This window comes from Ursus americanus, chromosome 12 (assembly GCF_024610735.1).
Source record: "Ursus americanus isolate L20-20 chromosome 12, mUrsAme1.1.p, whole genome shotgun sequence".
In the NCBI taxonomy this organism is placed as follows: Eukaryota; Metazoa; Chordata; class Mammalia; order Carnivora; family Ursidae; genus Ursus; species Ursus americanus.
In genome coordinates, this window is record NC_142138.1 from 67,914,975 (window position 1) to 67,942,136 (window position 27,162).

General features: G+C 40.1%; 1 protein-coding gene and 1 non-coding gene across 2 annotated transcripts in view; both read left to right on the forward strand.

The window, feature by feature from the left end:
- The window catches only part of LOC123802716 (uncharacterized), a 389,246-nt gene that overhangs the window by 233,406 nt on the left and 128,678 nt on the right, over positions 1-27,162 (forward strand). The window lies entirely within an intron of this gene.
- LOC148109223 (small nucleolar RNA U3) lies at positions 4,870-5,080 on the forward strand. The gene has a single exon (XR_015726427.1). It is a non-coding gene; the product is annotated as a small nucleolar RNA U3 (small nucleolar RNA).

Sequence of the window (27,162 nt, forward strand, 5' to 3'; positions counted from 1 at the left end):
CTCTCTCTCTCTCTCTCTCTCTCTCTCTCTCTCTCCAGGTCTTGCTCTCTCCTTTTTTGTTACCCATTCTTGGAAATACTGAGGTGTTTGTTCTGGAGCATTCCCACAGACTGCATTTATAGCCAGATAGACTATAACACAATCCACCATACGTCCTCTCAGTTCGTGGTAGATTATGGAACAGTGCTATTAGAGAGAAAATGCAAGCCCCACATGGAATTTAAGATTTTCTAGCTGGAACAGTGAAAAGTAAAAAGTATAAGCGCACAACAATCAAAAATAAGCTTGCATCTTGCCGCTTAATGCTTCACATTAAGGGAAACAGAATTCGCCCAGAGTAATAAAGTTGTGTTTAATAGAAAAATAGTCACTATTTCTTCAGTTTTTAAGTTTACATTTATGGGAGCTGAAAATGAAATATAATTAAAATGCAGCTCTGACAAAAGAGGTCCTTCTAACCTCATCCAAATATTCGGTAGCCCCTTGTTTCTGACTGCTGTGTTGGAGCTGGCAGATGTAGAAACTGATCAGTCTGAGGTTGGACGTATTGGCAAGACTTCCTCTCAAGTGCTGTGTGCTTTTCCATCAGGATGCACCTCGTATCCGGGTGTTCTAATGATGCTGGCCGCCCTCATGTTCAAGGCCTATCCATCAATTGATTCTGTGGAGCACAGTGATGATATTCCATCATCATGTTTTGGGTCCTAGAAGACTTGTATAAACACTTGTATTAAGAGAAATTTCCCCAAATACTATTTACCTGGCGGTACAGTTTGTAGGGAAAACTGCAGCTAAAGGAGCTGGTCCTCTAGCATCTCTAATGGTAACCCATAAGTTTCTTTTCCTCTTTTTTTTTTTTTCTGTGTTAATATGAAACCAAGGATGCAATCATATCCAAGTGTTTTAAACCATCGTATTATGGTCTTATGATTGCTCCATTTAACCTCTCTTTCAGCAGTGAAAGTGACTTCAGGTTGGCTTCCATAGCCTTTCAATAAAACCCTCATAGCTTTTGAGACCTTTCCTGCTATCTGTATGATGAGGTGTTTCTGTCTCATGTTGAAGATTTGCTGCCTCTGGCCTGGCCTCAGCCATTTCTCTAAGAATCTGTGGTTCATTTCATGGGAAACCATGCTCCCAGATCATAACGTGTATCCTTAGGCTCTCATTGCAACTGGTATTTCTAGGCCTTTGTAGTGGACAGAGCTGGGAAATGGCATATTTGTATTCATATATATTCATATATTCACAGACATTCACAAACACTGCCAATTACAGAGTCGTAGACTGTCATGATGTTCTTCTCAACTTTTTTTCTCTATCCCTTCAAAAATATAGGGTGAGGGGCAGAGTATAAAACTAAGTGAGTACATTATTAATTTTTCAAAATGTTTTGTCCTGACTCACTATTCTTCTGGCTGTATTCCTATGTTAGGAGACTTCTTTTGCCTTACTGGGACACCATTTTGCCTTGTCATTAAACTGATGCTTAACATCCCTATGTCCTAGACGCCTCCTCTCTGTGTGAATTGCTTTCTTTGTTGTTTTTATCATGTCACTAAACACCACATTTCAGGTCACTTATGGATTTCATTTGCCTCTCACGAGACTTCTTTTGAAATTGTCAAATGGTTAATTTATGCTTAGGAATATGCATCATACATGTAATGAACACCAATTTTGGAAAGATTTGTAACCTTACTGCCATTTTGCTATGCTTATTTGGTTTACCCTCGTATTTAATGCCTGGATATTTACTCCCAAAAAGACATAAACACTAATTTGCAGGAATACATGCACCCCTATGTACAGCAGCATAGCCAAATTATGGAAAGAGCGTAAAGACAATGTGGTGTATATATACCATGGAATTTCATTCAGCCATAAAAAAAGAATGAAATCTTGCCATTTGCAAGGACACGGATGGAGCCAGAGTGTATTATGCTAAGTGAGATAAGTCAGTCAGAGAAAGATAAATACCATATGATTTCACTCACATGTGGCATTTAAGAAACAAAACCTATAAGCAAAGGAAAAAGAAAAGGGAGAGAGACAAACCAAGAAACAGACTATAGAGAACAAACTGGTGGCAGCCAGAGGGGAGTGGGGCCGGAGGATAGATGAAGGTGATGGGGATCAAGAAGTGCACTTGTGGTCATGAGCACTGGGCAATGTCTACAAATGTTCAATCACCATATTATACACCTGAACCTCATGTCACATTGTAAGTTAACTAAAATTAAATTTTTAAAAAATATAAAAACAATTTTAAAAAGATGGAACAGCGTTGGATAGATTTCTTTGGGTTGACCTCATGTCATTGACCTGCGGTTGTATTCCTCTAACCACGCATGGGAAGTTCCAGGGCATGGGTCAGTGATGGATGATATCACAGTGGATGTGTGCACTGGTGTTCCGTGACATAGAAGCTGAGGTTGAGAAGAGAGAAACAGGGAGGCAGGGGAAAAGGATGCCCTGAAGCACCTCCTCACTTCTTCAGCACACGTTCCCACCTAGATCTTATGAGCCAGAGACTTAGGAGGTCACTGTAGCACTAATACAGGAAATTTTCAACTTCTACTGTTTGTGGGTCCTGCTCCTGGCTCCCAAGGAAGCTATGCTTTCACATTTACCAAGGTCAAAATGAATCTACAAAAACTCGAAGCATGGGCTCTATTTCTGCCCCAAGCACACATTGTACCTCTGCTTTCTTAAAGAAAATAACCCAAAAGGAGCATTCCGGAAAAGATAAGAAAAAGGAAGACACTTCCCTGGTTCTCATAAGATTGAAGTCATACCACCCTTCATATACTAGAAACTTAAGATCTGGAACTGCAGTGTCTTTCTACAATGTCTTTTGTCTGACAGTTTGTAACTTTTCATGTAAAAATGTATACAACCCTACACCAAATGTTCCTTTGCCAGACCACTCCCTTCTTTGTGAAGACTGCCTATCCCAGGCGGCTGTCTTTTTTTTTTTTTTTTTTAAGATTTTATCTATTTATTTGACAAAGAGAGACAGCCAGTGAGAGAGGGAACACAAGCAGCGGGAGTGGGAGAGGAAGAAGCAGGCTCCCAGTGGAGAAGCCCCATGTGGGGCTCCATCCCAGGACTCCAGGATCACGCCCTGAGCCGAAGGCAGACGCTTAATGACTGAGCCACCCAGGCGCCCCATCCCAGGCACCTGTCTTAATTTGGGCTCAAATAGAACTCTCTTCCTTGGTTTTTTAGAAATTCTTAAAGGTTCATCTATTTTGCATTGACAGCATCAAGCTCTTCAACTTAGTGGCTGGACTTGGCTGAGATCATGGTGCAATGGGTGTGGCCAGGTGGCACTGAGCATTCAAGGGAGAAGACATGGGATTGGATCAACCACTTCTGAAAGCTCATCATCTCCCCACCCCATTCTAGTCTCCAACCATACTGCATAATGATACTGCCGTGTGAGATTCAGCAAAGGCTTTATTTTTTTTTTAATGCAAGTTTTTACTTAAATTCCAGCTAGTTAACACAGGAGTAGTTTCAGGAGTAGAATTTAGTGATTCATCACTTACATACGACATAGATTTAGTGATTCATCACTTACATACGACAAACACCCAGTGCTCATCACAGCAAGTTCCCTCCTTAATGCCCATCACCCATTTCACCTATCTCCCTGCCCACCTCCCCTCCAGCCACCATCACTTTATTCTCTATAGTTCAGAGTCCGTTTTATGGTTTACCTCTCTTTCCTTCCTTCCTATGTTCATCTGTTTTGTTTCTTAAATTCCATATGTAAGTGAAATCATACAGTATTTGTCTTCTCTGACTGACGTATTTCTCTTAGCATCATACACTCTAGCTCCATCCACATCACTGCTACAACAGATACACCAATTCAGTAAGTTGCAGGATTCAAAATCAACACATAGGAGTCTGTTGCATTTCTATACACCAATAATGAAGCAGCAGAAAGAGAAATCAAGGAATCGATCCCATTTACAATTGCACCAAAACCCATAAGATACCCAGGAATAAACCTAACCAAAGAGAAGAAAGAGCTCTGAAAACTACAGAACACTTAGCAAAGAAACGGAGGAGGACACAAAGAAATGGAAAAACATCCCATGCTCATGGATTGGAAAACCAAATATTGTTAAAACGTCTATACTACCCAAAACAATCTACATATTTAATGCAATCCCTATTTAAATACCACCAGCATCTCTCACATTGCTAGAAGAAACACTCCTCAAATTTGTATGGAACCACAAAAGACCCTGAACAGCCAAAGCAATCCTGAGAAAAAACAACAAGGCTGGAGGCATCACGATTCCAGACTTAAAGCTGCATTACAAAGCTGTAGTCATCTAGACGGTATGGTACTGGCACAAAAACAAACACATAGATCAATGGAACAGAATAGAGACCCCAGAAATGGACCCTCAACTATATGGTCAGCTAATCTTTGACAAAGCAGGAAAAAAATCCCTGGTATTTAAGACAGGTTATGGGGAAACATTGGAAGTTTGGGTTTGCAGTTCAGCTTAGAATGTCCAGTATGAAGCAGAATAATGCTGATTTGATATTCCAACAATATTGAGTCTTCTAATCTATGAATGTGATATATGTTTTTCTATTTATTTAGATTTCCATTAATTTATCTCAGCAGTAGTTTTCAGGGGTCTTTGTTATATGTGTTCTCATGCATTTAATGATGGCGGACATGAATCTCTATTGTGTTTGTCAAATTTCATTTCCGTTTTTTAAAATTTCATTTTCTAAATGTCCACTGCTAGTATGGAGAAACGGATTACCTGTTACTGTTACCTGTTACTGAGGTATAATTTAGGTACAGTAGACTGCATCACTTGAAAGTATACAATTGAGACTATACTTTCAGGGATCATTTCTATAGTTTGTTACTAGAGAAGTTCCTCTGAACGTGTAGAGTACCCGAAACCACGAGGAGGAGGCACAAGGTTCTCTCCTGAGCCAGAGGCTAGCTTTAGATGTTTCCACAACTGCCAATTGCCACTGATGCTCCTTCTTGTCCTCCTTTGGAGGAGTAAAAAGAAGAGGATGCAGTGTGAGTGCTTTCACAACAACAACAAAAAAAAAAACAAAAAAAACTTAACTGTACAGTTAAACACATTTTCACAGAGGGACATACAATGGAAACTACTGCTCCATTCAGGACACAGGGTATTTCCTCTAGGTCACAACTTCCCTTGGGTGGTACCATTGAAGCCCATCACTGCTTCCATCCTCAGCCCCAGACAACCACTGGCATCATAGGTGGGCTTACATTTTTAACAACTTTATGTAAATGGAACTCTTTCATGCCTACATTCCTTTGTGCAGCCTAAGGATTCGAAAATCAATCCCTATTACTACATGCATCACCACTTCAGGCATTTTCATTGGTAGTAGTATTCCTCTGTATGGATATATTCTGTCTGTACCTTCACCTATTAATGGACATCTATGTCGTTTCCAGGGTTTAGCCATTGTGAATAAAGCTGTGAGGAATATTCATGTGCATTTGTTGTGTGGACATATTGTATAAATACTTAGGAGAGGAATGGCTGTTCATGTGATTGGTAAATGTCTATCAGTGGTTCGGCTTTTCTAAGTGGTTGGACCATTTTTCATTCCCACAAGTGTAAGAAACTTCTAGGTACTTTACATCCGCACCACATATGTTTAGAGCCTTCGTAATTGTAGGCACGGGGATGGATGTGTAATGGTAACTCACTGTCTTACTCATTTATCTTCCTGATGACTGAGTGTGCTGTGCAAAACTGACCTCTGTGCTACACGGCCAAAATATAAGACGAACACAGAGTTTGGAAAAATGAGGAACAACAGCTTCATTGCTGTCCCGGGCAAAGGAGGCTACAGAAGGCTAAGGCCCCCATAAACTGGGAGCCTCATGAAACACTACATCAAAAACTAAGGATATACTGTATGGTGACTAACATAATAAAAAATCATTATTTAAAACAACAACAACAAAAACAAACTGTTAGCCTAGTCCCCTTGGAGGAAGAGGCGGGGGGGGGGGGCGGTTATAGGGAAATATAGGATCTAGCCAGTTTGACAGAAATTATGTGGGTGCTCGCAGCTCCTTCATCATGTCTTTCAGGTGGTACCAGGTTCCTGAAACAAAAGGCTACGAAAGGAGGAGCAGAGGTTTGCAGAAGAGAAGAAAAAGGCTACCTAGTTCACAATTGAGCCTTGCAGAGACATTAATGCAGCCATTTTGATTTTTGTTCAACTTTATGCTTTTAAGTGGTTTAAGGGAGCATCTTTTCAAGTGCTTTTTGACCATTTGTGTATCTTCTTTGGTGAATCATTTCTTCTTCAAATCTTTTGACCAGTTCTCTTATTGCTTTGTCTTATCGGACACAATATGTGTCAGAACATTACACTGAAAATAGAAACAGAAGGAAAACTACCAAACTCATTCTATGAGGCCAGTATTATCTTGATCCCCAAACCAGGCAAAGACCCCATCAAAAAGGAGAATTATAGACCGATATCCCTGACGAATATGGATGCCAACATTCTCGACAAGATCCTAGCTAATAGGATCCAACAGTACATTAAAAGGATTATCCATCATGAACAAGTGGGAATCATCCCTGGGATGCAAGGGTGGTTCAACATTCGCAAATCGATCAGTGTGATAGATCATATCAACAAGAAAAGAGTCAAGAACCCTTTGATCCTCTCAATTGATGCAGAAAAAGCATTTGACAAAATACAGCATCCTTTTCTGATTAAAACCCTTCAGAGTGTAGGGATAGAGGGTACATTCCTCAATCTCATGAAAACTATCTATGAAAAGCCTACAGCGAATATCATTCTCAATGGAGAAAACCTGGAAGCCTTTCCCTTAAGATCAGGAACACGACAAGGATGCCCACTCTCGCCACTATTATTCAACATAGTACTAGAAGTCCTTGCAACAGCAATCAGACAACAAAAAGGGATAAAAGGTATCCAAATCGGCAGAGAAGAAGTCAAAATGTCTCTCTTTGCAGATGACATGATACTCTATATGGAAAACCCAAAAGAATACACTCCCAAACTATTAGAAGTTATAGAGCAATTCAGTAATGTGGCGGGATACAAAATCAATGCTCAGAAATCAGTTGCATTTCTATACACAGACAATGAGACTGAAAAAAGAGAAATTAGGGAATCCATCCCATTTACAATAGCACCAAAAACCATACGTTACCTTGGAATTAACTTGACCGAGACGTAAAGGATCTATATTCTAGAAACTACAAATCACTCTTGAAAGACATTGAGGAAGACACAAAAAGATGGAAAAATATTCCATGCTCATGGATTGGAAGAATTAACATAGTTAAAATGTCCATGCTACCCAGAGCAATCTACACTTTCAATGCTATCCCGATCAAAATACCGATGACATTTTTCAAGGAACTGGAACAAATAGTCCTTAAATTTCTGTGGAACCGAAAAGGCCCAGAATCTCCAAGGAACTGTTGAAAAGGATAAACTAAGCTGGGGGCATCACAATGCCGGATTTCAAGCTATACTACAAAGCTGTGATCACAAAGACAGCATGGTGGTGTCACAAAAACAGACACAGAGACCAATGGAACAGAATAGAGAACCCAGAAATGGACCCTCAGCTCTCTGGGCAACTAATCTTTAATAAAGCAGGAAAAAACAACCAGTGGAAAAAAGACAGTCTCTTCAATAAATGGTGCTGGGAAAATTGGACAGCTACATGCAAAAGAATGAAACTTGACCACTCTCTCACACCATACACAAAGATAAACTCCAAATGGATGAAAGACCTCGATGTGAGACATGAATCCATCAAAATCCTAGAGGAGAACATAGGCAGCAACTTCTACGACATCGGCCAAAGCAACCTTTTTCATGACACATCTCCAAAGGCAAGAGAAACAAAAGATAAAATGAACTTGTAGGACTTCATCAAGATAAAAAGCTTCTGCACAGCCAAGGAAACAGTCAAAAAAAAACTAAGAGGCAGCCCATGGAATGGGAGAATATATTTGCAAATGATGCTACAAATAAAAGACTGGTATCCAAGATCTACAAAGAACTTCTCAAACTCAATACGTGAGGAACAAATAAACAAATCATAAAATGGGCAGAAGTTATGAACAGACACTTTTCCAATGATGACATACAAATGGCTAACAGACACATGAAAAAATGTTCAAAATCATTAGCCATCAGGGAAATTCAAATCAAAACCACACTAAGATACCACCTTACGCCAGTGAGAATGGCAAAAACTGACAAGGCAAGAAACAAGAATTGCTGGAGAGGATGTGGAGAAAGGGGATCCCTCCTACATTGTTGGTGGGAATGCAAGTTGGTACAGCCACTCTGGAAAACAGTGTGGAGGAGGTCCCTTAAAAAGTTAAAAATTGAGCTACCCTATGACCCAGCCATTGCACTACTGGGTATTTACCCCAAAGATACAGATGTAGTGAAGAGAAGGGCCATATGCACCCCAATGTTCATAGCAGCATTGTCCACAACAGCTAAATCGTGGAAGCAACCGAGATGCCCTTCAACAGATGACTGGATTAAGAAGTTCTGGTCCAGGTATAGAATGGAATATTACTCAGCTATCAGAAAGAACGAGTTCTCAACATTTGCTGCAACATGGATGGGACTGGAGGAGATAATGCTAAGTGAAATACACCAAGCAGAGAAAGACAATTATCATATGATTTCTCTCATCTATGGAACATAAGAACTAGGAAGATCGGTAGGGGAAGAAAGGGATAAAGAAAGGGGGGGGTAATCAGAAGGGGGAATGAAGCATGAGAGACTATGGACTCTGAGAAACAAACTGAGGGTTTCAGAGGGGAGGGGGGTGGGGGAATAGGATAGGCTGGTGGTGGGTAGTAAGAAGGGCACGTATTGCATGGTGCACTGGGTGTTATATGCAACTAATGAATCATCAAACTTTACATCAGAAACAGGGATGTGCTGTATGGTGACTAACATAAGAAAAAAACATTAAAATAGAAAAAATGTGGTGAGCACTGAGTAATGCATAGGATTGTTGAACCAATGTTTTACACCTGAAACTAATAATACATTGTATGTTAATCATACTTCAATTTTTAGAAAGTAGGGGAAAATGTGGTAAATCTACAATGGAATATTATTCAGCCATGAAAGGAGTGAAGCACTGATACCTCCTATAACATGAACGAACTTTGAAAAACATTAGGTGAAAGGAGCCAATTCCAAATGATCACATATGTTTCCATTTATATGAAATGTCCAGAACAGGCAAATCTATAGAGACAGAAAGTAGATGAGTAGTTCCCTGGTGCTGGGGGAGAATTAGGGACCAAGGTAATGTGACTACTGATGGTACAAGGTTTTTTCTAGAGTGATAAAAATGTTCTAAAATTGATTGTGGTGATGGTTACACATATCTGTGAACACACTGAAAACCCCTGAATTGTACACTTCCAAGAGCAAATTATATGGTATGCAAATTGTATCTCAATAAACCTATTACATTAGGGGGGAATACACTTAAAACAATGCCTGATGCATAAGTGATCTATACATATTAGCTAATACTATTACATATGAGTAGCATCCAAACAGCCCTTAGAAATTATCTACTCTAATCCCTTCATGTTAAAGATGAAGAAGTTGAGGGCCATATGGCTGACTTATCAAGTTTACATGGCTAGTAGGTAGGAGTCAGTACTGAACCAGTTTTAATCACTATGCTGTCTGGGACCCCAGAGTTCCCTAGCAAAAATCTGCAAAACTAACCTAAGGATAAAATCTCCCATGTCTGAGAAAACTCGGGCCAAATCAGTTCTCCTCCAGAGTTAAGACAGGATTTATGCTTTAAAAATAGAGATCCAGACCTCTTTTTGGAAATAGCTAGTAAATTCTTGTAAGAAAGTCCGCCCAAGGAGGGGAGGTGGTGGTAAGGGTTATATGAATAAGTTACAGTGCAATCACTTCTTAAAAATGTATTTTAAGGTTCTAGGGGAAAGGGAAACAGACAAGTCTCCAGACCTGTGGGTGGGAGGGTGTAGCAGGCTTACAAAGAGGCTCACATGATCATACTAAAAGGTCTACTGCTTAAAGCCAATTCACATCCTTAAAAGGCCAAAAGGAGAGAAATTAAACTTAGAAGGAACATTTTAAGACTGTGCTGTTATAAAACCATGGCCCACGTAACTGATAAATGATGACAGTGAGGGTGGGGAGCAGAAAAGAATCTTTTGAACTTGTCATTCCACACAGAGAACAGCATCTCTCAGGAAAGCATCCACATCTTTCCATTTTCATACACCGGGATGTGTGAGGATGGAAAGCCTTACAGAGAGACACAAAGAAGAGAGCAGACAGAGGAAGATAAGATGACACACTAGGATTCTCTCAAACCAGGCTAAAAGTCCTCCGGAAGAGCTTTAGTCCACAGCGATGAAAGAGTGAAGGAAAACAACAGGAATGTCTGAAACTGGACAAAGGCAAAAAAAAAAGCTACAAGTCTACTTTCTCCTCCAAGCCCCCAAGAAGAAATCTGACACAAAAGCAAACTGCTCCCATATCTGTCCAGCTGGTTTTCTTGGCCAACATCTTCCATTCTCCAAATGGGCCCAGATGAGCTTGCTGACCCTCATGACTGGCCCATGTATCCCTGGGCCCTACCACCCACCCAGGCTGCTGCTCCTACATGCCTCTCTTGATATCTCCCTAATGATCTCCACTCTTCTGAATTCATCACCGAAAAAGTAAAAGAAATAAATAAGGTGAATCAAAAGAAAGAAATTCGGTATATATATATTTAAATTATAGAATACAATAATTCTCTTTTCTATCACATTCAATTCATTTGTCAAATATTCACTGGGTCTAAATTTTGTGCCACACACTAAGTTGGTACTGGGAGGAAGAGTTAAAATGAGAGCGTCTACTGGGAAAGATGAACAAATAAACAATCAGTTTGATACGTGCTGTGCTAGAGGTATACAAGTTACCAAAAGACCTTGGGGAAAGTCTCCAATCCCCATGGGGATTGGGAACATAGAAGGCATTTCAGTGAAAGAGGTGCCTTTGACACATCATAAAGAATAAGCTCTAGGGGCACGTGGGTGGCTCAGTCAGGTGAGCATCCAACTGTTGATTTTGGCTCAGGTCATGATCTCAGGGTCATGGCATGGAGCCCCGTATCAGGCTCTGTGCTCCAGGTGGAGTCAGCTGGAGATTTTCTCTCTTTCTCTCTCTCCCTTTGCCCCTCCCCCACTCACACTCTCTAAATAAATAAATAAATAAAATCTTTTTTTACAAAAGAATAATTTCTATATAAAAAGGCAAGGTGGGCAGGGGAAGGTGACAGAAAGCTAAGGAGATAGCATGGTCCAAACTACTGAGCATAGGAGAATTGGAAAGACTTCCAGGAACATCAACTAAAACTGGCACTAAAATAATGCACCCTGGAAAGTGGTATGATCATTTCTGCAACAGCTCCAGAGAAATCTGCCGAAGTATGACTAGGATAATACCCAAGAGAAAGTTACATGCCCCTGCATATGAGAATACAAAAGGGAATTATTTCTAACAGTTTTGAAGCTCAGACACAAAAGCCACAAAATGGGCTTAAGCTTTATTTTAATGATATGGGGGTATCACGTATAATCAGCCTGTAAAGTACAGAGGTAGTTCACGAAGAATAAGCCTCCACTGTTTGGAGAGGACAGATCAGACAGCTTCTTAGGAAATTTTTAAAAAATCATAAAGGAATAGACAGGTATAGGAGAGAAAGAAAAGTAAAGTACATTGAGGACTGGCCAACCCAAATGTGAACTCACAAGGCACGGCCAACAGATCCAAACAATCTACTGTTCTCTGACCATCTGTGCTTTTTAAAATATTCACAAACACAAAAACAGCCTAATTCATTCTCTCCCCACTATTCGGCCCTAACCCAAAAATACTGAGAATCGATGATCCAATAATTTATTTTCTATGTTGCTCTTACATTAAAATTATTCGGGCTGAGTGTCCCTCTTCAGGGCTTCTGCTAAAGACTTATTTAATGGTAGCCCACAAAGGATCTGGATTATTAACAGTTGATCATCCAAGGAGAAAATGAAATACGGTTCCTTGGTTTGATTAGATTAGTTCCCTCTTGAATATATTCCTTTTTTCTTCCCTCTGTGGAGAAACACTTCTTTCTCTGTTACACAAGATGAGTCACTTTTGCAGTTTTAATACTCAAATACTACACTCATATTACTCAACCATAAAAAGGAAAGAAATCTTGCCATTTGTGAAAACATGGATGGACCTAGAGGGTATTATACGTTAAAAGAAATAAGTCAGACAGAGAAAGACAAATACCATATCATTTCACTTATATGTGGAATCTAAAAAACAAAACAGACTCTTAAATATAGAGAACAAACCAGTAGTTGCCAGAAAGGAGGTAGGGGTGGGAGGATGGGCAAAAGAAGTAAAAGGGATAAAGAGGGACAAACTTCCAGTAATAAAATAAATACATCACGGAGGTGAAAAGAACAGCAGAGGGAATATAGTCTGTAATATCGTAATAGTGTTGTATGGAGACAGTGACTGCACTTACTGTGGTGAGCACTGCATAATGTATAAACTTGTCGAAACACTATGTTGTACACCGGAAACTAATATAACATTGTATGTCAACTATACTTCAATAATAAAAATTTAAAAATCAACTCACAGTAACTATAGTGTCCTTTGCAGGAAAAGAAGTATAACGTGACCATTTGAATAGTCACTAACTTATGTGTGGTTCACTGACTTTCAGAGTTGAAAAGGACTCTGAAATTCTTATCCAGTACCAGAGTACACAAGAACTAAAGGAGAAGCCACACTAAGTCTAGGAAGTATGGTACCAGGAAGAAAAGGAGAAGACCAAAATTACATTCTCAACACTAAACTCACTTGGTTGATAAATATTTGTGTGCCTCTTATGAACTTGGCACTGTTTTGGGGTGCTTGGGATACATCACTAAACAAAAACAAAGATTCTAGCTTTCACTCTGAAGAGGGGAAGGGGCGGCAGAATTTGGAAAAGACAGACAATAGACAATAGACATAATGAAGTAAATTATATAGTGCAAATTATATACTAAGCAGATGATAAGTGTTACAGAAAAAGAAAAAGTAGACCAGGGCCAATAATTAAGGGGGGAGGGAGATGGTTACTATTTGAAATAGGGTGATTAGGGTAGGCCTCAATTAAAAGTGCAACGACTTGAAATGTGGCAGGAAGCACACAGGGGAGTTGCTTAATACCATAACAAGCCTTTGTCCCTCCTGCTGACTTGGTTTCTCCATTTTTAGAACTGAAACTATGATTCTCTTCAAATAAGGGTGTTATTTACATGGAGATAGTGATTATTATTTTAAGTAACATTTTAGTCTCTTGAATAGTGTGCAGCACAATGGAAGGAGGGGCAAGGAGAATGGTATTGCATTATGAAAAGGACTTTCTCAGAAAAAATAATCTCCAGGCACTATTTCCCTATATGGAAATAAAGTTAATACTTTCCAAACTCCACCTGGGACATAAAAACAATGAGCATAAACTCTTACAAACTGTGTAAATACATACTGCATCGTCTATTGTTTTGAATTCTCTTTAAATTTCTTTGTATACATTGTCTAAGCTGATGTCATCTGTTTTAGATCATGCGACCCCAAAAGGCAAGAACTAGTCTACTTAAGTATCTTAAATGTCTGCATGGTGCCATACATAGGCTGATAGGTAACAAAGAGTATTTGATCATAATTAGAAGTATCTTCTACTTTTTTTTTTTTAATCCAAACATGTCAAAGCATTTAACAAAAAGTGTCACACATTTTCAAAGTACCTTCAGGGATAGACAAGCAGTGCAGTACGATGCAGTAAGACGTAGAGGCTTTAGAAATAACGTCTCTGGTTTTCAGGCCTCAGCCTAACCACATCTTAGCTGTGCGACTTTGGGTAAAACTTAACATCTCCAAACTTGAACTATGGGTAAATCACTTAACATCTCCAAACTTGAGCTATTTCACCTGGGAAAACTAGAAAAATCATACCTTTCCCCAAGGTTTTTGTATAATTGAGCTAATGGAGGCAGAAGTACCTGGCACAGGGCCTAACTCATAAAAGGCATTGGATAAGTGTTAGTTTTCTCTTTGCCAAATCTTCTCCCCCACCCCACATCCCCATCCCGAACCCCGACACAGACACACACACAGACACACACACACACACACACACACACACACACACACACAGGCCCACTTCATTAGTGAGTAAACAAATGTCTTGCTTTAAATTACAAGCAGAGCGTAAAAGACAGCCAAGATCTCCTTACTTCATCCCACGAGCCCTGGCAGCCTCTCAGCTGTGGAATCCCTGGTTATTTCCTCTCTCAAGGAGGAGATACTATTCTGGTTTGACAGATCCTTTCCTGGACACACTCTCAGAATTCCCTAAGGTTCTTATCGTGGTTAATGGATAACAATGCAGAGACTATGGGAGTGAACAATCACTCTCTCTTAGCTAAAAACTTCCTTTATTGACTTCTCTGACTTCCCGACCGTATTTCTCTGCCAAATCAACCTCTTGTTCTGGGCAACTATTAAAAATAATTTTCTTGAAATGAAAAAACACATTTAGCTTTCAATAATAAATCATGCTAATCTCAATTATTAGCCACTTAGACTATTAGATTATTAGAATACGTGTAAAATTAAATTGTTTACATTTGCCTCCTTCTTTAACTCTTAGCATATGGCCAACAAATATGGGAGTGAAGAAAGATATCTTTTAGTTATTTCTTCTACAAGATAATGTGGATGACAATAATACTCAGTCAATAAAATTTACTTAGCGTCTACAATGATAGCATTACCTAGTCTTCATTGAAAGAGAAACCGAAAGCAATACAATTAAGAGCTTATTCTTGCGGCTTACAGTAAAATGGAATGAAGTTTTTTATTATGTGGCCGCATCCTGTATCACTCTTTTCCAAGCACATAGCACAGTGCCCAGAAAACAAGTGGCAGTCGATAAATTTTTACTGAATGAAATGAATTAATTACCATTGGGTTTTATACCAAGAACCAACGTACGACCTTTAACCCCCAGAAATAAAACACACAGTCCCGTTATATGTGAAACACATCCATGACACCAGAATCTAAGATTCTCATTTTCTGAAAGAGCAGCTAGAACAACTGCTTTCTGAGGCACTTCTGCTTACTTAGCACTTTATTCCCCCCTACAGTTTTCCTTCTTTTGTTTTTGAACTAAGGATATTTGTATAAAAGCGGAATCTTTGGGGGCACCTGGGTGGCACAGCGGTTGAGCGGTTGAGCGTCTGCCTTCGGCTCAGGGCGTGATCCCGGCGTGCTGGGATCGAGCCCCACATCAGGCTCCTCTGCTGTGAGCCTGCTTCTTCCTCTCCCACTCCCCCTGCTTGTGTTCCCTCTCTCGCTGGCTGTCTCTGTCTCTGTCAAATAAATAAATAAAATCTTAAAAAAAAAAAAATGGAATCTTTGTTGCTTAGTAATTCATCTGCTCCAGCTGCTTGTGTTCTGTTCCCAATCAAAATTCTCGGTTTTCAACCTCCTCGTCATTTTTACAAGGGGTTAGCAAATTGGCTGGGCTTGTTCCTTTCTCCATCTCTACAGAATCCTGGGCCCCAAGCTCCCATGAATTGTTCTTTTCTTGGCTTCTATCTTGTAGTTATGTCTGGATGTGACATACCTTATCTATCAGCATGCATCAAGAAGTACCCATTGAGTAACACAGCATTATCCCAGTTCCAAAATTCTCTAGCTTCATGTCAGAGCAAGGTTACTCAAAGTCAGAGAGGGTACATGGAGAGGGCCAGGAGCCCAGGGAACGTTACAAAAGAGTACGAGGGTGCATTTAGGTAGGTAGGAAAATAATCTATTATACCTTCAGAGGTGAAAGCATATAGGAAAGTTGATCACCTACTATTATTGTCAATTCAGTTTACAGCACTTTACTAATCACACATATTTTTCAACGGCTAATTCTCATTGTGTTCCCTTCCATTCCATAGGCCTATCTGTCTCTTTCTCAGAGCTGTTTCTCTTATTTCTTGCTGTTCCTCCAAAAAGGACAATAAACAATTTCCTAGCCACTCATCATCATAAACTCTGACATGTTAAATTACCCCCTACTCAGTTTATGGACCCTATTAGCTCATACAACTCTTCCCTCACCAGCAACCCACCCCACACAAAATCCTTACTTCCCCTTCTTCCTGCTCAGAAGGATATTTCCTAAAGGAGCAACTGAGCCACTCCCACCACCTTCCTTCTGCACTGAAGGTGTTTTCCCCCAACCCCAAGACACTAGGGGTTCTCCTTACCTGGAAGGCAGTTGCATTCAAACGTGAAGTCACCAGTCTGCCGGCAGGTGCCACCATTGACACAGGGGGAGGGTGCACAGGCAAGTAGGGGCTGTTACAGTGCTGGCCTGTGAAGCCTTGGGGGCACTGGCACTGATAGGAACCTGGTAGGTTGAGGCAGGTGCCACCATGCTGGCACTGTCCTGGAATGTCACACTCATTGACATCAGTCTCACACTTCTGTCCTGTGAAGCCTGTGAGGCATTTGCAGGAGAACTGGTTGGCCACAGTGGTATAGGTACTTCCATTTGCACAGGGATGAGACAGACAGGCATCAGTCCACTGGCACAGCTTACCTATGGAAGGAGAACAGAACTCAATGCTCCCCACTGAAGTGGGAGCCAGCCTCAGCCTCAACATTCCACGTCTCCCACCCATCCAACAGCTCTACTGTGTGGAGACTCCCTAAACTCACTGAACTTCACAGGAGGCCCAAATCAGAGCCTTCTCAAGATCACCTGATATAAGGGCACCTGGGTAGCGCAGTGGTTAAGCATCTGCCTTCGGCTCAGGGCGTGATCCCAGCGTTCTGGGTTCGAGCCCCACATCAGGCTCCTCCACTAGGAGCCTGCTTCTTCCTCTCCCACTCCCCCTGCTGTGTTCCCTCTCTCACTGGCTGTCTCTCTCTGTCAAATAAATAAATAAATTCTTAAAAAAAAAAAAAAAAGATCACCTGATATAGTCACTCCCTGGCACCCTCGGGCAAATACAAAGACTTAGTGGAGCACATTGCAGGGACTGTAGGCTAGTCATATGAAGCCCATCCTTGCAGGATTCCAGCCATCCCTTCAGGGGCAAAGAAGGGTCTGGATCTCCCTACTGTCTCACACCTTGTCTTTGCATAAGCTGCGCCTCTCGTTGGAATGCCATCTTCCTTTTTGTTTACCTAGTGAACTTCCACTTGACAACTCTACTCATAAGTTACCTTATTGCCCTTCTCAGCTCCCTAAATCATTCTCTCTCACACACATATCTGCACATGTATATACACAGCCCAAATTTGCTGTTTCCATTTATATCACCCATAACATGGGCAGGGGCTGGATCCCTGTAGTAGACTCTCAAAGCATGTCTTCTGAGTGAATAAAATGCATTGACCTTTTCCACAATATACAATCACTAACAGACCTCTTATATGATAGAAACAAGTCAATGCTACTTTTATTTTCTTTAAACACAACCCACACACGTATTCTGGGAAACATTTTATTAATTGTGGTCTTGCTATAAATACTGCTTGATGTGTTTGAAGAGGATGAAGAATCTCTGGCTACTTATCTATGAAAAAAACTAGAAGCTATTATGAGAATAAAGGTCTAGAAAGGTACGTCTTGTGGACTCTGAAGTAGGAAAATATAAGAGGAAGCCAGAAGACTCTGATGTGTTGGATCCTAAGGCACGTCTTTGAGGCAGAAAGACAGAGAAAAAAGAAAAATTCCCATGCTATTAGTAAATCTGGTATTCATATGGATTTTTGTTTTCATTAGCTTAAGCTTTTTGTTTTTACCTAAGATTACAAGAACCCCCTGAACTTGTTAGTATTCCAATTGGTTGTCTAGGTAAACATCCAAATATCTGACCCCCATAGAAAAACAAATGAAAGCCATGACAGCTTTTCTAAAAGGAAGAAGGAGGTGACACATGAGCACGCAGAAGTGTTCTCTATCAAGGAATGTCACATCAAAGGGGAAAGGTACACTAAAAATTTGGGCACAGCAGGGGCGCCTGTGTGGCTCAGTCAGTTAAGCATCTGCTTTCAGCTCAGGTCATGATCCTGAGGTCCTGGGACAAGCCCCATGTCCAGCTCCCTGGTCAGCAGGGAGTCTGCTTCTCCCTCTGCCCCTTCCCCCACTTATGCGTGTGCACGCGAGCTCTCTCTCTCCCACTCTCAAATAAATAAATAAAATCTTAAAAAAAAAGAAACAAAAAAAAAACTGGGCACAGCACATGTATCTCAAGATGTTAAGCAGAGAGAAAAAGAAGGAACTAAAATTCTTCTTCCTATTTTTTCTTCATTCCTCTGAGAGGAACTTACCTACAATAGGGAAGAGATAAAAATGGTTCCTTCTGGCAACTGTGTATATAGAGTATTTGCCTACAACTGAAACAGAAAGGTCCCTGAACCTGTGCTACGTACAGGCACTAACTTCCCACCTCTGCTTCTTCAACTATGAGTGGAGATAAACCCAAGAAGGTCTGACTAGGTGGGGTATAAGGGCTACCACAAAACCAAAATGGTAAACTTAACTCTTGTAATTCCTAAAGACAGACAAAAGTGGGAGATGTGTGAAAATAATCAGAGCCCTGCAAAACACCAAGAAGAGATCCTTTTAAGGGCAAAGGAAGAAGTTTTAATATGGAGATCATTTCAGAGTAACATCTTAATTATTAAGAAGACATTATTGCCATTTTCACTAGTCAGGATTAAAATGTTTTAAATGGCTATGCCTTCCCTTCGCCTGTGGAACAAAACAATTCAAAACTGACAATCACGAAAAAATTATTCTTTTAACCACCAAATCTCTTCAATGAATCACAATTCTGTCATGGTCGTGATGAAGATAATGGACCATTCTAACTATCCTCTACCACCACCACCATCTTTTAATGAAAAATCAATAAAACAAGTGTTCCAAACTAACCAATCCAGTCTAGTTTACTGAGTACATTTTTAATTTTTGTTCATCAGATTTACAGAATTGCTAGTGTAGCGGGCAACAAGATATTGAATGGTTCTGCTTTCCTCATCTAACTTAATAAACATCTATGGTTCATTTTGAATAAAGCTCAGACCCACCTTTGAAGAACTCACAATCTAGTCAGATGAGAGACATATAAAAAACTATTACAGTAAAATGTGATACATAAGATAATAGAACATAGAGACTGCTTAAAGGAATCACACACAAAAAAGTCACTAAGACAGAATTTTAAATAACATTGGGCAATCACCAATTGTAGAAGAGGGCATTCCAGGCAAAGGGGTGTGCAACAGCATGGAGGCAACAGGAAATATGACATTTTCAGGAAATGGTGAGAATGTTGGTGTGACTAGAGCTAGATGCTTGTGGGAAGTAAAGCTATAAAAAGATGTAAGGCCGAGACCATGACAGGCTATGGAAGCCATGTAAAAGGGTTTGCAGTCGACTCTACAGATGATAAAAAGTCATTAGACATTGTAAGCAGGTGAGTTTGTGAGATGACTGGCATCCACGATCAAAGATGTGGCAATGGGACAGATGAACAAGATGGGGAGAAAGTAACAGCAAGGAAACCAGTTAGGAAACAACTGCAGAAGCCCAGGTGAGGGCTGACCTGTCACCAACGTGGACAGGATAGACCTCAACTGCAGAGCAGGAGAGGAAATGGAGAAGAGTAACAGGTGAGAGGTGCTTCAGGGGCTAGGTTAGGGGCCTGACTCTAAGTGGGGTAAGGGAGAAGGGGGATCTAGTTTGAAATACATGGACTATACATCACTACCACCCCATTTATATCAACATGTTGAATGTGAGGTACTTGTCAAGTTTCCAAGGATAATATGCAGCACATAGTTAGAAATATGAGCCTGAATGTAGGGTAGGGGGGGAGTGAAATGGATGACTAGAAGAGTCACCAGCAACTGATGAAGATAATGACAGCTGAAGCCACTGGAGATAGCTGGGGGAGCTGTGATAAGGCTCAAAAGAGGGCTCAAAACAGAGTTCCAAGGAACACAAAAATTTCATGGATGAGGACAAGGCAATGCAGAAGCTAAAGGAATAGTCAGAGTACAGAAAACCAGAAAACCAGGGCCCTGAATGTCTAGGGAGAGATTTCAAGCAGCAAGTAATCAATAGCACAGACAGCTTTTCTTCTAGGGATGGTGAAATAAAGTTCTGATCCCCAATCTTGACATATATACTTTAGGCAGTCAAATATTTCTGCCTTTCTCTTTCTCTCCTCTTAGAAATCTCAAAAGGAAGTTAAAGATAGTTGTCTGGAACACTCTAGTTCCTTATCATAATGTTAAACATACACCAGAGTTAGAGGATCCTTAAGAACTACATGTCAAGATCTAAGAGATGCTAAGGAAAGGTATCTGCTGAGAATAGGAAAATATAGCCCAGAGTCACATTTGTTACCTGGGAAACCAACTTGGCAGGTGTACTCATAGTCATCCCGGCTACGCACGTGGCAGGTGCCTCCATTCAGGCAGGGGTGAGAAACAAAGCAGGGATGAGTGGTCGAGTACTGGCAATCATCTCAAGTGAACCCCAGGGCACATCGGCATGTGGCTTTCCCCAACATGGCCTGGGCCACACACGTCCCACCATTTTGGCAGCGGTTCTTCTCACAGGGGTCTCGATGTTGACAATATTCTCCCAAGAAACCCTCCTGACATCTGGAAAAGAGAGGAGGAGTCCATGAAAACACCCGACTTCTTGTAAGTCCAAAAATTAAAAGATAACGCAGTGCATTCAAGAAAACACTAGACTGTGAACTGAGAGACCTAAAGGTGCAACCTATAAAACTGCCTTTGTTCAGAAGCACAAAAGACTATGGACTCTAAGAAACAATCTGAGGGCTTCAGAGGGGAGGGGGGTGGGGGAATGGGATAGGCTGGTGATGGGTAGTAAGGAGGGCACGGATTGCATGGTGCACTGGGTGTTATACGCAACTAATGAATCATCGAACTTCACATCAAAAACCAGGGATGTGCTGTATGGTGACTAATATAATATAATATAATATAATATAATATATAAATAAATAAATAAATAAATAAATAAATAAATAAATACTAAGGCTGGGGTGCCTGGGTGGCTCAGTTGGTTAAGAGTCTGACTTCGGCTCAGGTCATGATCTCTCTTGGGAGGAGACCAGCATCAGGCTCTATGCTCAGCGGGGAGTCTGCTTCTCCCTTTCCCTCTCCCTTGGCCCCTCCCCCTGCTCCTACTCTCTCTCTCTCAAATAAACAAAAACTTTAAAAAAAAAAAAAGAAGTGCTTAGAGAACTTAACCACACACTCTCCTGTCCTTTCAAGTCTTGGTAGGTGACAGAATACCAGGTGGGTGACCCAGCATGGTCTGCCATGGCCGGTCAGCATAATTTTTATCAAGGGAAAATGCAACCACAGCTTTTCTCATGTAGGTATAGGCTGGTATGGTGTACCAGCACTTTTTTGTGCAGCATTGTTGATACTTGTCTGTTTAAATTCATTACCTTTCTCATTTTGACTAAGTCATTTGTTAGGATTAAGACATTCACATGATAATGCATGGACTGACCCACTTCTCCTCTCCAATTTAGAATATAGAAAATATCATGCGCTTTCTCTCAATTAAGCACTGAGAAATAGTAAGTTCTTTTCTTATTTCTATTGAGACATCAACTGGCCTGTATCTAGATTTCTGGGTTATGTTCAGGGGATACATTTCTCTACGATGGAGAAAGAAAAAGGCGGTACAGGAAAGGGGAAGGATTCAAAGGAGCTTTTTTAAAAACTTAAATCTGTTCAGATATAAATAGCAGGCAGCTTTTTTTAACCAAATAAAAAAGCACAAAATATAATGAAAATAACACAAAAATATCTAAGGTACCATGCAAATGCCAAAGTGAAGAAGAGAAAACAATTCAAGAATAACATTCTATAACATTCTCCATGTGGTGTGTTGAGGAATCTTTTTATATGCACCCATTGATTCATAAGATATGCAACCATCCCAAATTGTGTGTAGTATTTACAACAATCCTACATTCTCTAAACAGCATTAAAAAAAAAAAAAAGGCATGGATAGTCCCATTTTCCTAATATAGAGGTTATTTAAATGAGACCTCTAAGAAGCATTCAAACGTAACACAAAGACTTTGATTCTAACTATAAATTTTACCACGTGGCTGTCGCCTCAGATATTTGGTTAAACCTATTTCTCCATTTTACGTTTTGGAGGATAGAAAACTAGGTCTATAAGGCTGCTCCATCATTACCTCAAAGATGACACACTTAAACCAATAAAACTCCCCCCCTCAAAACCAGCTCCCATCACCCCTCCCTATGTGCAGATTTTATGTCCTGATTCTCCCTATCGCCCAGACTTAAAGCACCGGGGTTGTGTTTTCCTCCTTCCTATCTTTGCCGAATCATATCCAAGATGTTTCATAAGGCACTGGTTGGCAAGGTGAGGTCTTCAGAGGTCCCAGTTATTGAGAAAAGGAGGGGGACCAGATATTAAGGAACTAAGAACACGCCCAGAAGAATTGTGCAGTAGTTAACATGGCTGGAGGAGGAAACAGAGCTGGTAGGTAGCTCCAGTGGTAGTGATGTAACTGGTGACATACTCCTCCCCTCTTCCTAGACCTGAATACAGTAAGCATGGCAGAGCCAGGAGCAGCTCGAGTTCTGAGCATCTTCATGAGCAGGTGAAGCTAGAAATGGAGAGGCAGTAAGGAGGGGGCACAGCACTAAAACCAAAGACTGGCTGAAGCTTCTGTGAGGCGTCTGCATCTCCTACGGTCAGAAGGTCTGTTTGGAGTGAGTCCTGGTGCTGTGACCTTAGACGTGTTACGTAACTTCACTGTTAGTTCTCTCACATTTTAAATAGTTAATAAAGCTACCTACATTGTTGTAAGAACTGAACAAAATCAAGTATGTGAAGAGCCGTATGTTAAAAAGTTTTGCAAATGAAAAACATTTTTTCTCTCTTTAAACTTACTGAGGAAAATATGATGCTTTATTCAAATCACAGCTTGATTTGATAATAGGTTATTTTCTGATTTTTTTAAAGGAGAAGAACAAAAACTGTCAATGTAGCATAGCCAAAATTATCCCGGAGCTATATTATTAAAAGCATTTGTAAGTTATGTAAGAAGTCTGTTATGGATGATGTTAAAAACTGCAACACAATTCTCACTCACAGTGGCAGTCCTATGGGCGTTAAGCCTGGCTGACAACTCTAGATTCACCCATACGGAAATTATTCACCTTATAAATAATGGCAAACTTTTCAACCTGGGTGGGCTTTTCCCAGCTTTGCTCCTGGACTATTACACCACCACCACCTCCCCAACACTATCAGATGGCATCTGCTCAGAGAATGCAAGTTTATTTAAATGTTAGTATCATAAACATGTAAAGAAAACATAAGGTTCCCAGGAAAACAGAAATGAAACAATATGAAGCTTTCTGGAGCCAAAGAAGAATATTCCTGAATTATACGTCACTAGGGTTTAATCTTCATTGTTGTTCCCTACCAAGTACAGGAAAATAAGTTTCAACTAAGGTATGTTTAAGAAACCAGTAAAAGCCACCTGCGGGGCTCAGTCATTAAGCGTCTGCCTTCAGCTCAGGGTGTGATCTCGGCGTTCTGGGAACGAGCCCCACACCAGGCTCCTCCTCTGGAAGCCTGCTTCTTCCTCTCCCACTCCCCCTGCTTGTGTTCCCTCTCTCGCTGGAGTCTCTATCTCTGTCAAGTAAATAAATAAATAAAATCTTAAAAAAAAAAAAAAGAAACCAGTAAAAGCAGAGGTGGGCAAATACAGCTTGTAGACCTACTATGGTCCACTGCCTATTTTTGTATGGCCCATGAGCTAAGAGTAGTTTTCACATTTTTGAATGGTTAGAAAAATGCCAGAAAAAAAAAGATAATATTCTGTGACATTTGAAAATTATGTAAAATTCAATTTCAGTGTCCATAAATAGTCATACTGGAACACAGTCACACTCATTCATTTATGGATTGTCTATGGCTACCTACACATTACTGGGTTAAGTAGTTGTGATGAGACCATTTAGCCTGAAAAATATTTACTATATGGTGCTTTATAGAAAAGTTTGACGGGTGCCTGGGTGGCTCAGTCGGTTAAGCATCTGCCTTTGGCTCAGGTCACAATCCCAAGGTCCTGGGATCGAGTCCCACCTTGAGCTCCCTGCTCAGCAGGGAGTCTCCTTTTCTCTCTCCCTCTACCCCTCCCCCCACTTGTGCTCTATCTCTCGCGCGCTCTCTCTCTCTCAAATAAATAAATAAAAGAAAATAAATAAATAAAAGAAAAAGAAAGTTTGCCAACAACTCGATAAGAAAATATATGATGCCCAATGCTATATAGAGCATCCAACATGCTTATTAATAATGATGTTAATGATGACAAAGAAAAATGTTCTCATTTCAGTTTCTTCAAAGAATATTGCACTCATTCATTCATGAAACAAACATTTAGTAAGTGCCTATTATGTGCCAGATATTGTTCTAGTGCTAGGAAAGTCCTTGAACTTGTAGAGTTTAAATTCTAGTCACAGAAGACAAAAAATAAGATTAGTAAGTAAAATACATAATTTGTTTGGTAGAGTTAAGTGCTATGAAAAAAATAATAAAACAGGAAATGGGGGATGGGAAGGGATGGAAGTGGGAACAGTAGGATGTAGTTAAATGAAATATTTTGATTTTAAATAGGAAAATCAGAGAAGGCCTCCCTGAGAAGGCACATTTCAGTCAACACGTAAATGAGGTGAAGGACTAGCCATGCAGGGGAAGTGTGTTCAAGGAGGAGGGAACAGCAAATGCAATGGACCTAAAATAGGAAACAGTCCTGGCATGTTTGGGAATAGCAAGGAGACCTCTGTGGCTCTCCCAAAAGGATTAAGAAAAAGAGTAGCAGATAAATGGATGAGAGCCGTACTGTGAGGCAGATCATGAGGAGTCTGTAGACCACCATGAAGAAAGCTTGAGGTTTTTACTCTAGGTAAGATAATATAACGTACAACTGACTTACTCTCCCAAAGTTCATAAATAGAACTAGATCTTATTTCTATGTGAAACTAGACCTACTGTTAATATAATAATACTCAGTTTCTTATTTAAAATGTTCTAGAGGGCTAGACATCAATCAGCCTGTTCCTTTACCTTAAAACATGTACAAATCTCTTTTAACCTAGCAAATCTCTTAAATTAACAAATCTCTTTTAAAATGTTTTAGTGAACATTTTTCGCTAAGCCCTATTTCCCTTTCCAAATTCTTCTTCCATCACAACCAAACTCCTGTAACTGCGGCCTAATTTTACAGATAGTTTCCCTTTCTCTTCCATCTAGTTCTTACTTGTCCCTTTACAACAAAACTTTCATTCTAATTATCACCCAGAAATTATGCTCTCAGAGCAATGACTTTCCCTTTGTCAAGTTGAGTCTGAAATTTCATCATAAAGAAATTCTCTTTCCTGGAGCACCTGGGTGGCTCAGCTGACTCTTGATTTCGGCTCAGGTCATGATCTCAGGGCTGTGAGAGAGAGCCTCGAGTTGGGCTCCTCCAAGCTGGGCGTGAAGCCTGCTTGAGATTCTCTCTCTCTCTGCCTCTACCCCTCCCCACCCCTTCTCTAAATAAGTTGATTAATTAAGAACAAACCTAAAAATATTTAAAGAAATTCTCTGTCCTTATAGGAGGTGTCTCTGACCACACCTCCTATCATTTTAATCTTTTTACATTTGGTTTCTAGGACTCCCTCTACCTCAAAGCTTGGTAAATTCTTAGTCTAGATTGCTGATTCCTCTTCTCCTTCTTCCCCATCAATTATGAGGAAACTTTAAGTTTGGGATGCACTGCTCTTTCCTCTCATATGCATTTCTTACTGCTGTTGCTGTTGATTTGGTTTTGAAGAACTACGTTCATGTACCCACATGAACAGCTCCAGCTCCATATGTTCCGTTTACTAAACGTCATCTACCTACCCTAATATACTCTGCAGTACTTGAAACTGAACATTTGAAAAGTAGGATCATTTTCACATGAAACTTTAATTCTTCCATTTTTCTAAGGTCTCCATTCACAATCTCAAAAGCCACTTTTGGTTACTGCTTTTAAGTTATATGTAACATTATCATATTCTGACAAGTCTTATTAAGTGAATTCCTACAACACTCCCCATTCATATTTACAGTTTCCTTTTTGATATCAATTCTGATCATCTTAAAAGCCTCAGGCCAGATATTATCCTTGGAATAACAGAATCTTGGGACTCAACGCACCCTAAGGTAATCTCTACCCAATGAGATAATTCTTTCTAAGATATCCTTAGAAGATGATTGCCAGTCTCTACTTGAATGTAAGCAGTTAAGCATGGTGCCTGAGTAGTAGTAAGAATTGAATAAATGCTTGAAGTTATTATTGTTCTTGCTATTAAGAGTACAGATTCTAGAACCAGAGCACATGGATTTCAATTACAGCTCCACATTTACTTGATGTGTGACCCTGAGCAAGTTATTAAACTTCCTTGTTGTAAAATGGATTTAATAATAGTGCTTACCTCATAGGGTTTTTAAATAATTGTAAAGTGCTTAGAATGGTATCTGGCACCATGCATTTGTTAAGTAAAATAAAATTAACGGCTCACTACTTCAACAACAGAACAGTTTTCAGTGTGGGTGGACTGCATTATCAGAAAGCTCTTTTTGACTCTTAATCATAAGAAACAAACTGAGGGTTGCTAGAGGGGAGGGAGCTGGGGGAATGGGGTAACTAGGGGGATGGGGTAGCTGGGTGATGGATATTAGGGAGGGCATGGGATGTAATGAGCACCGGGTATTACATAAGACGGATGAATCACTGACCTCTACCTCTGAAATCAATAATATATGTTAATTAATTGAATTTAAATTAAAAAATAAACAAATGAAAAAGGAAAAAAAAGAAAGCTTTTTCTTTCTGATGTCTTAAATTCTGCCTCTCCTCCTTG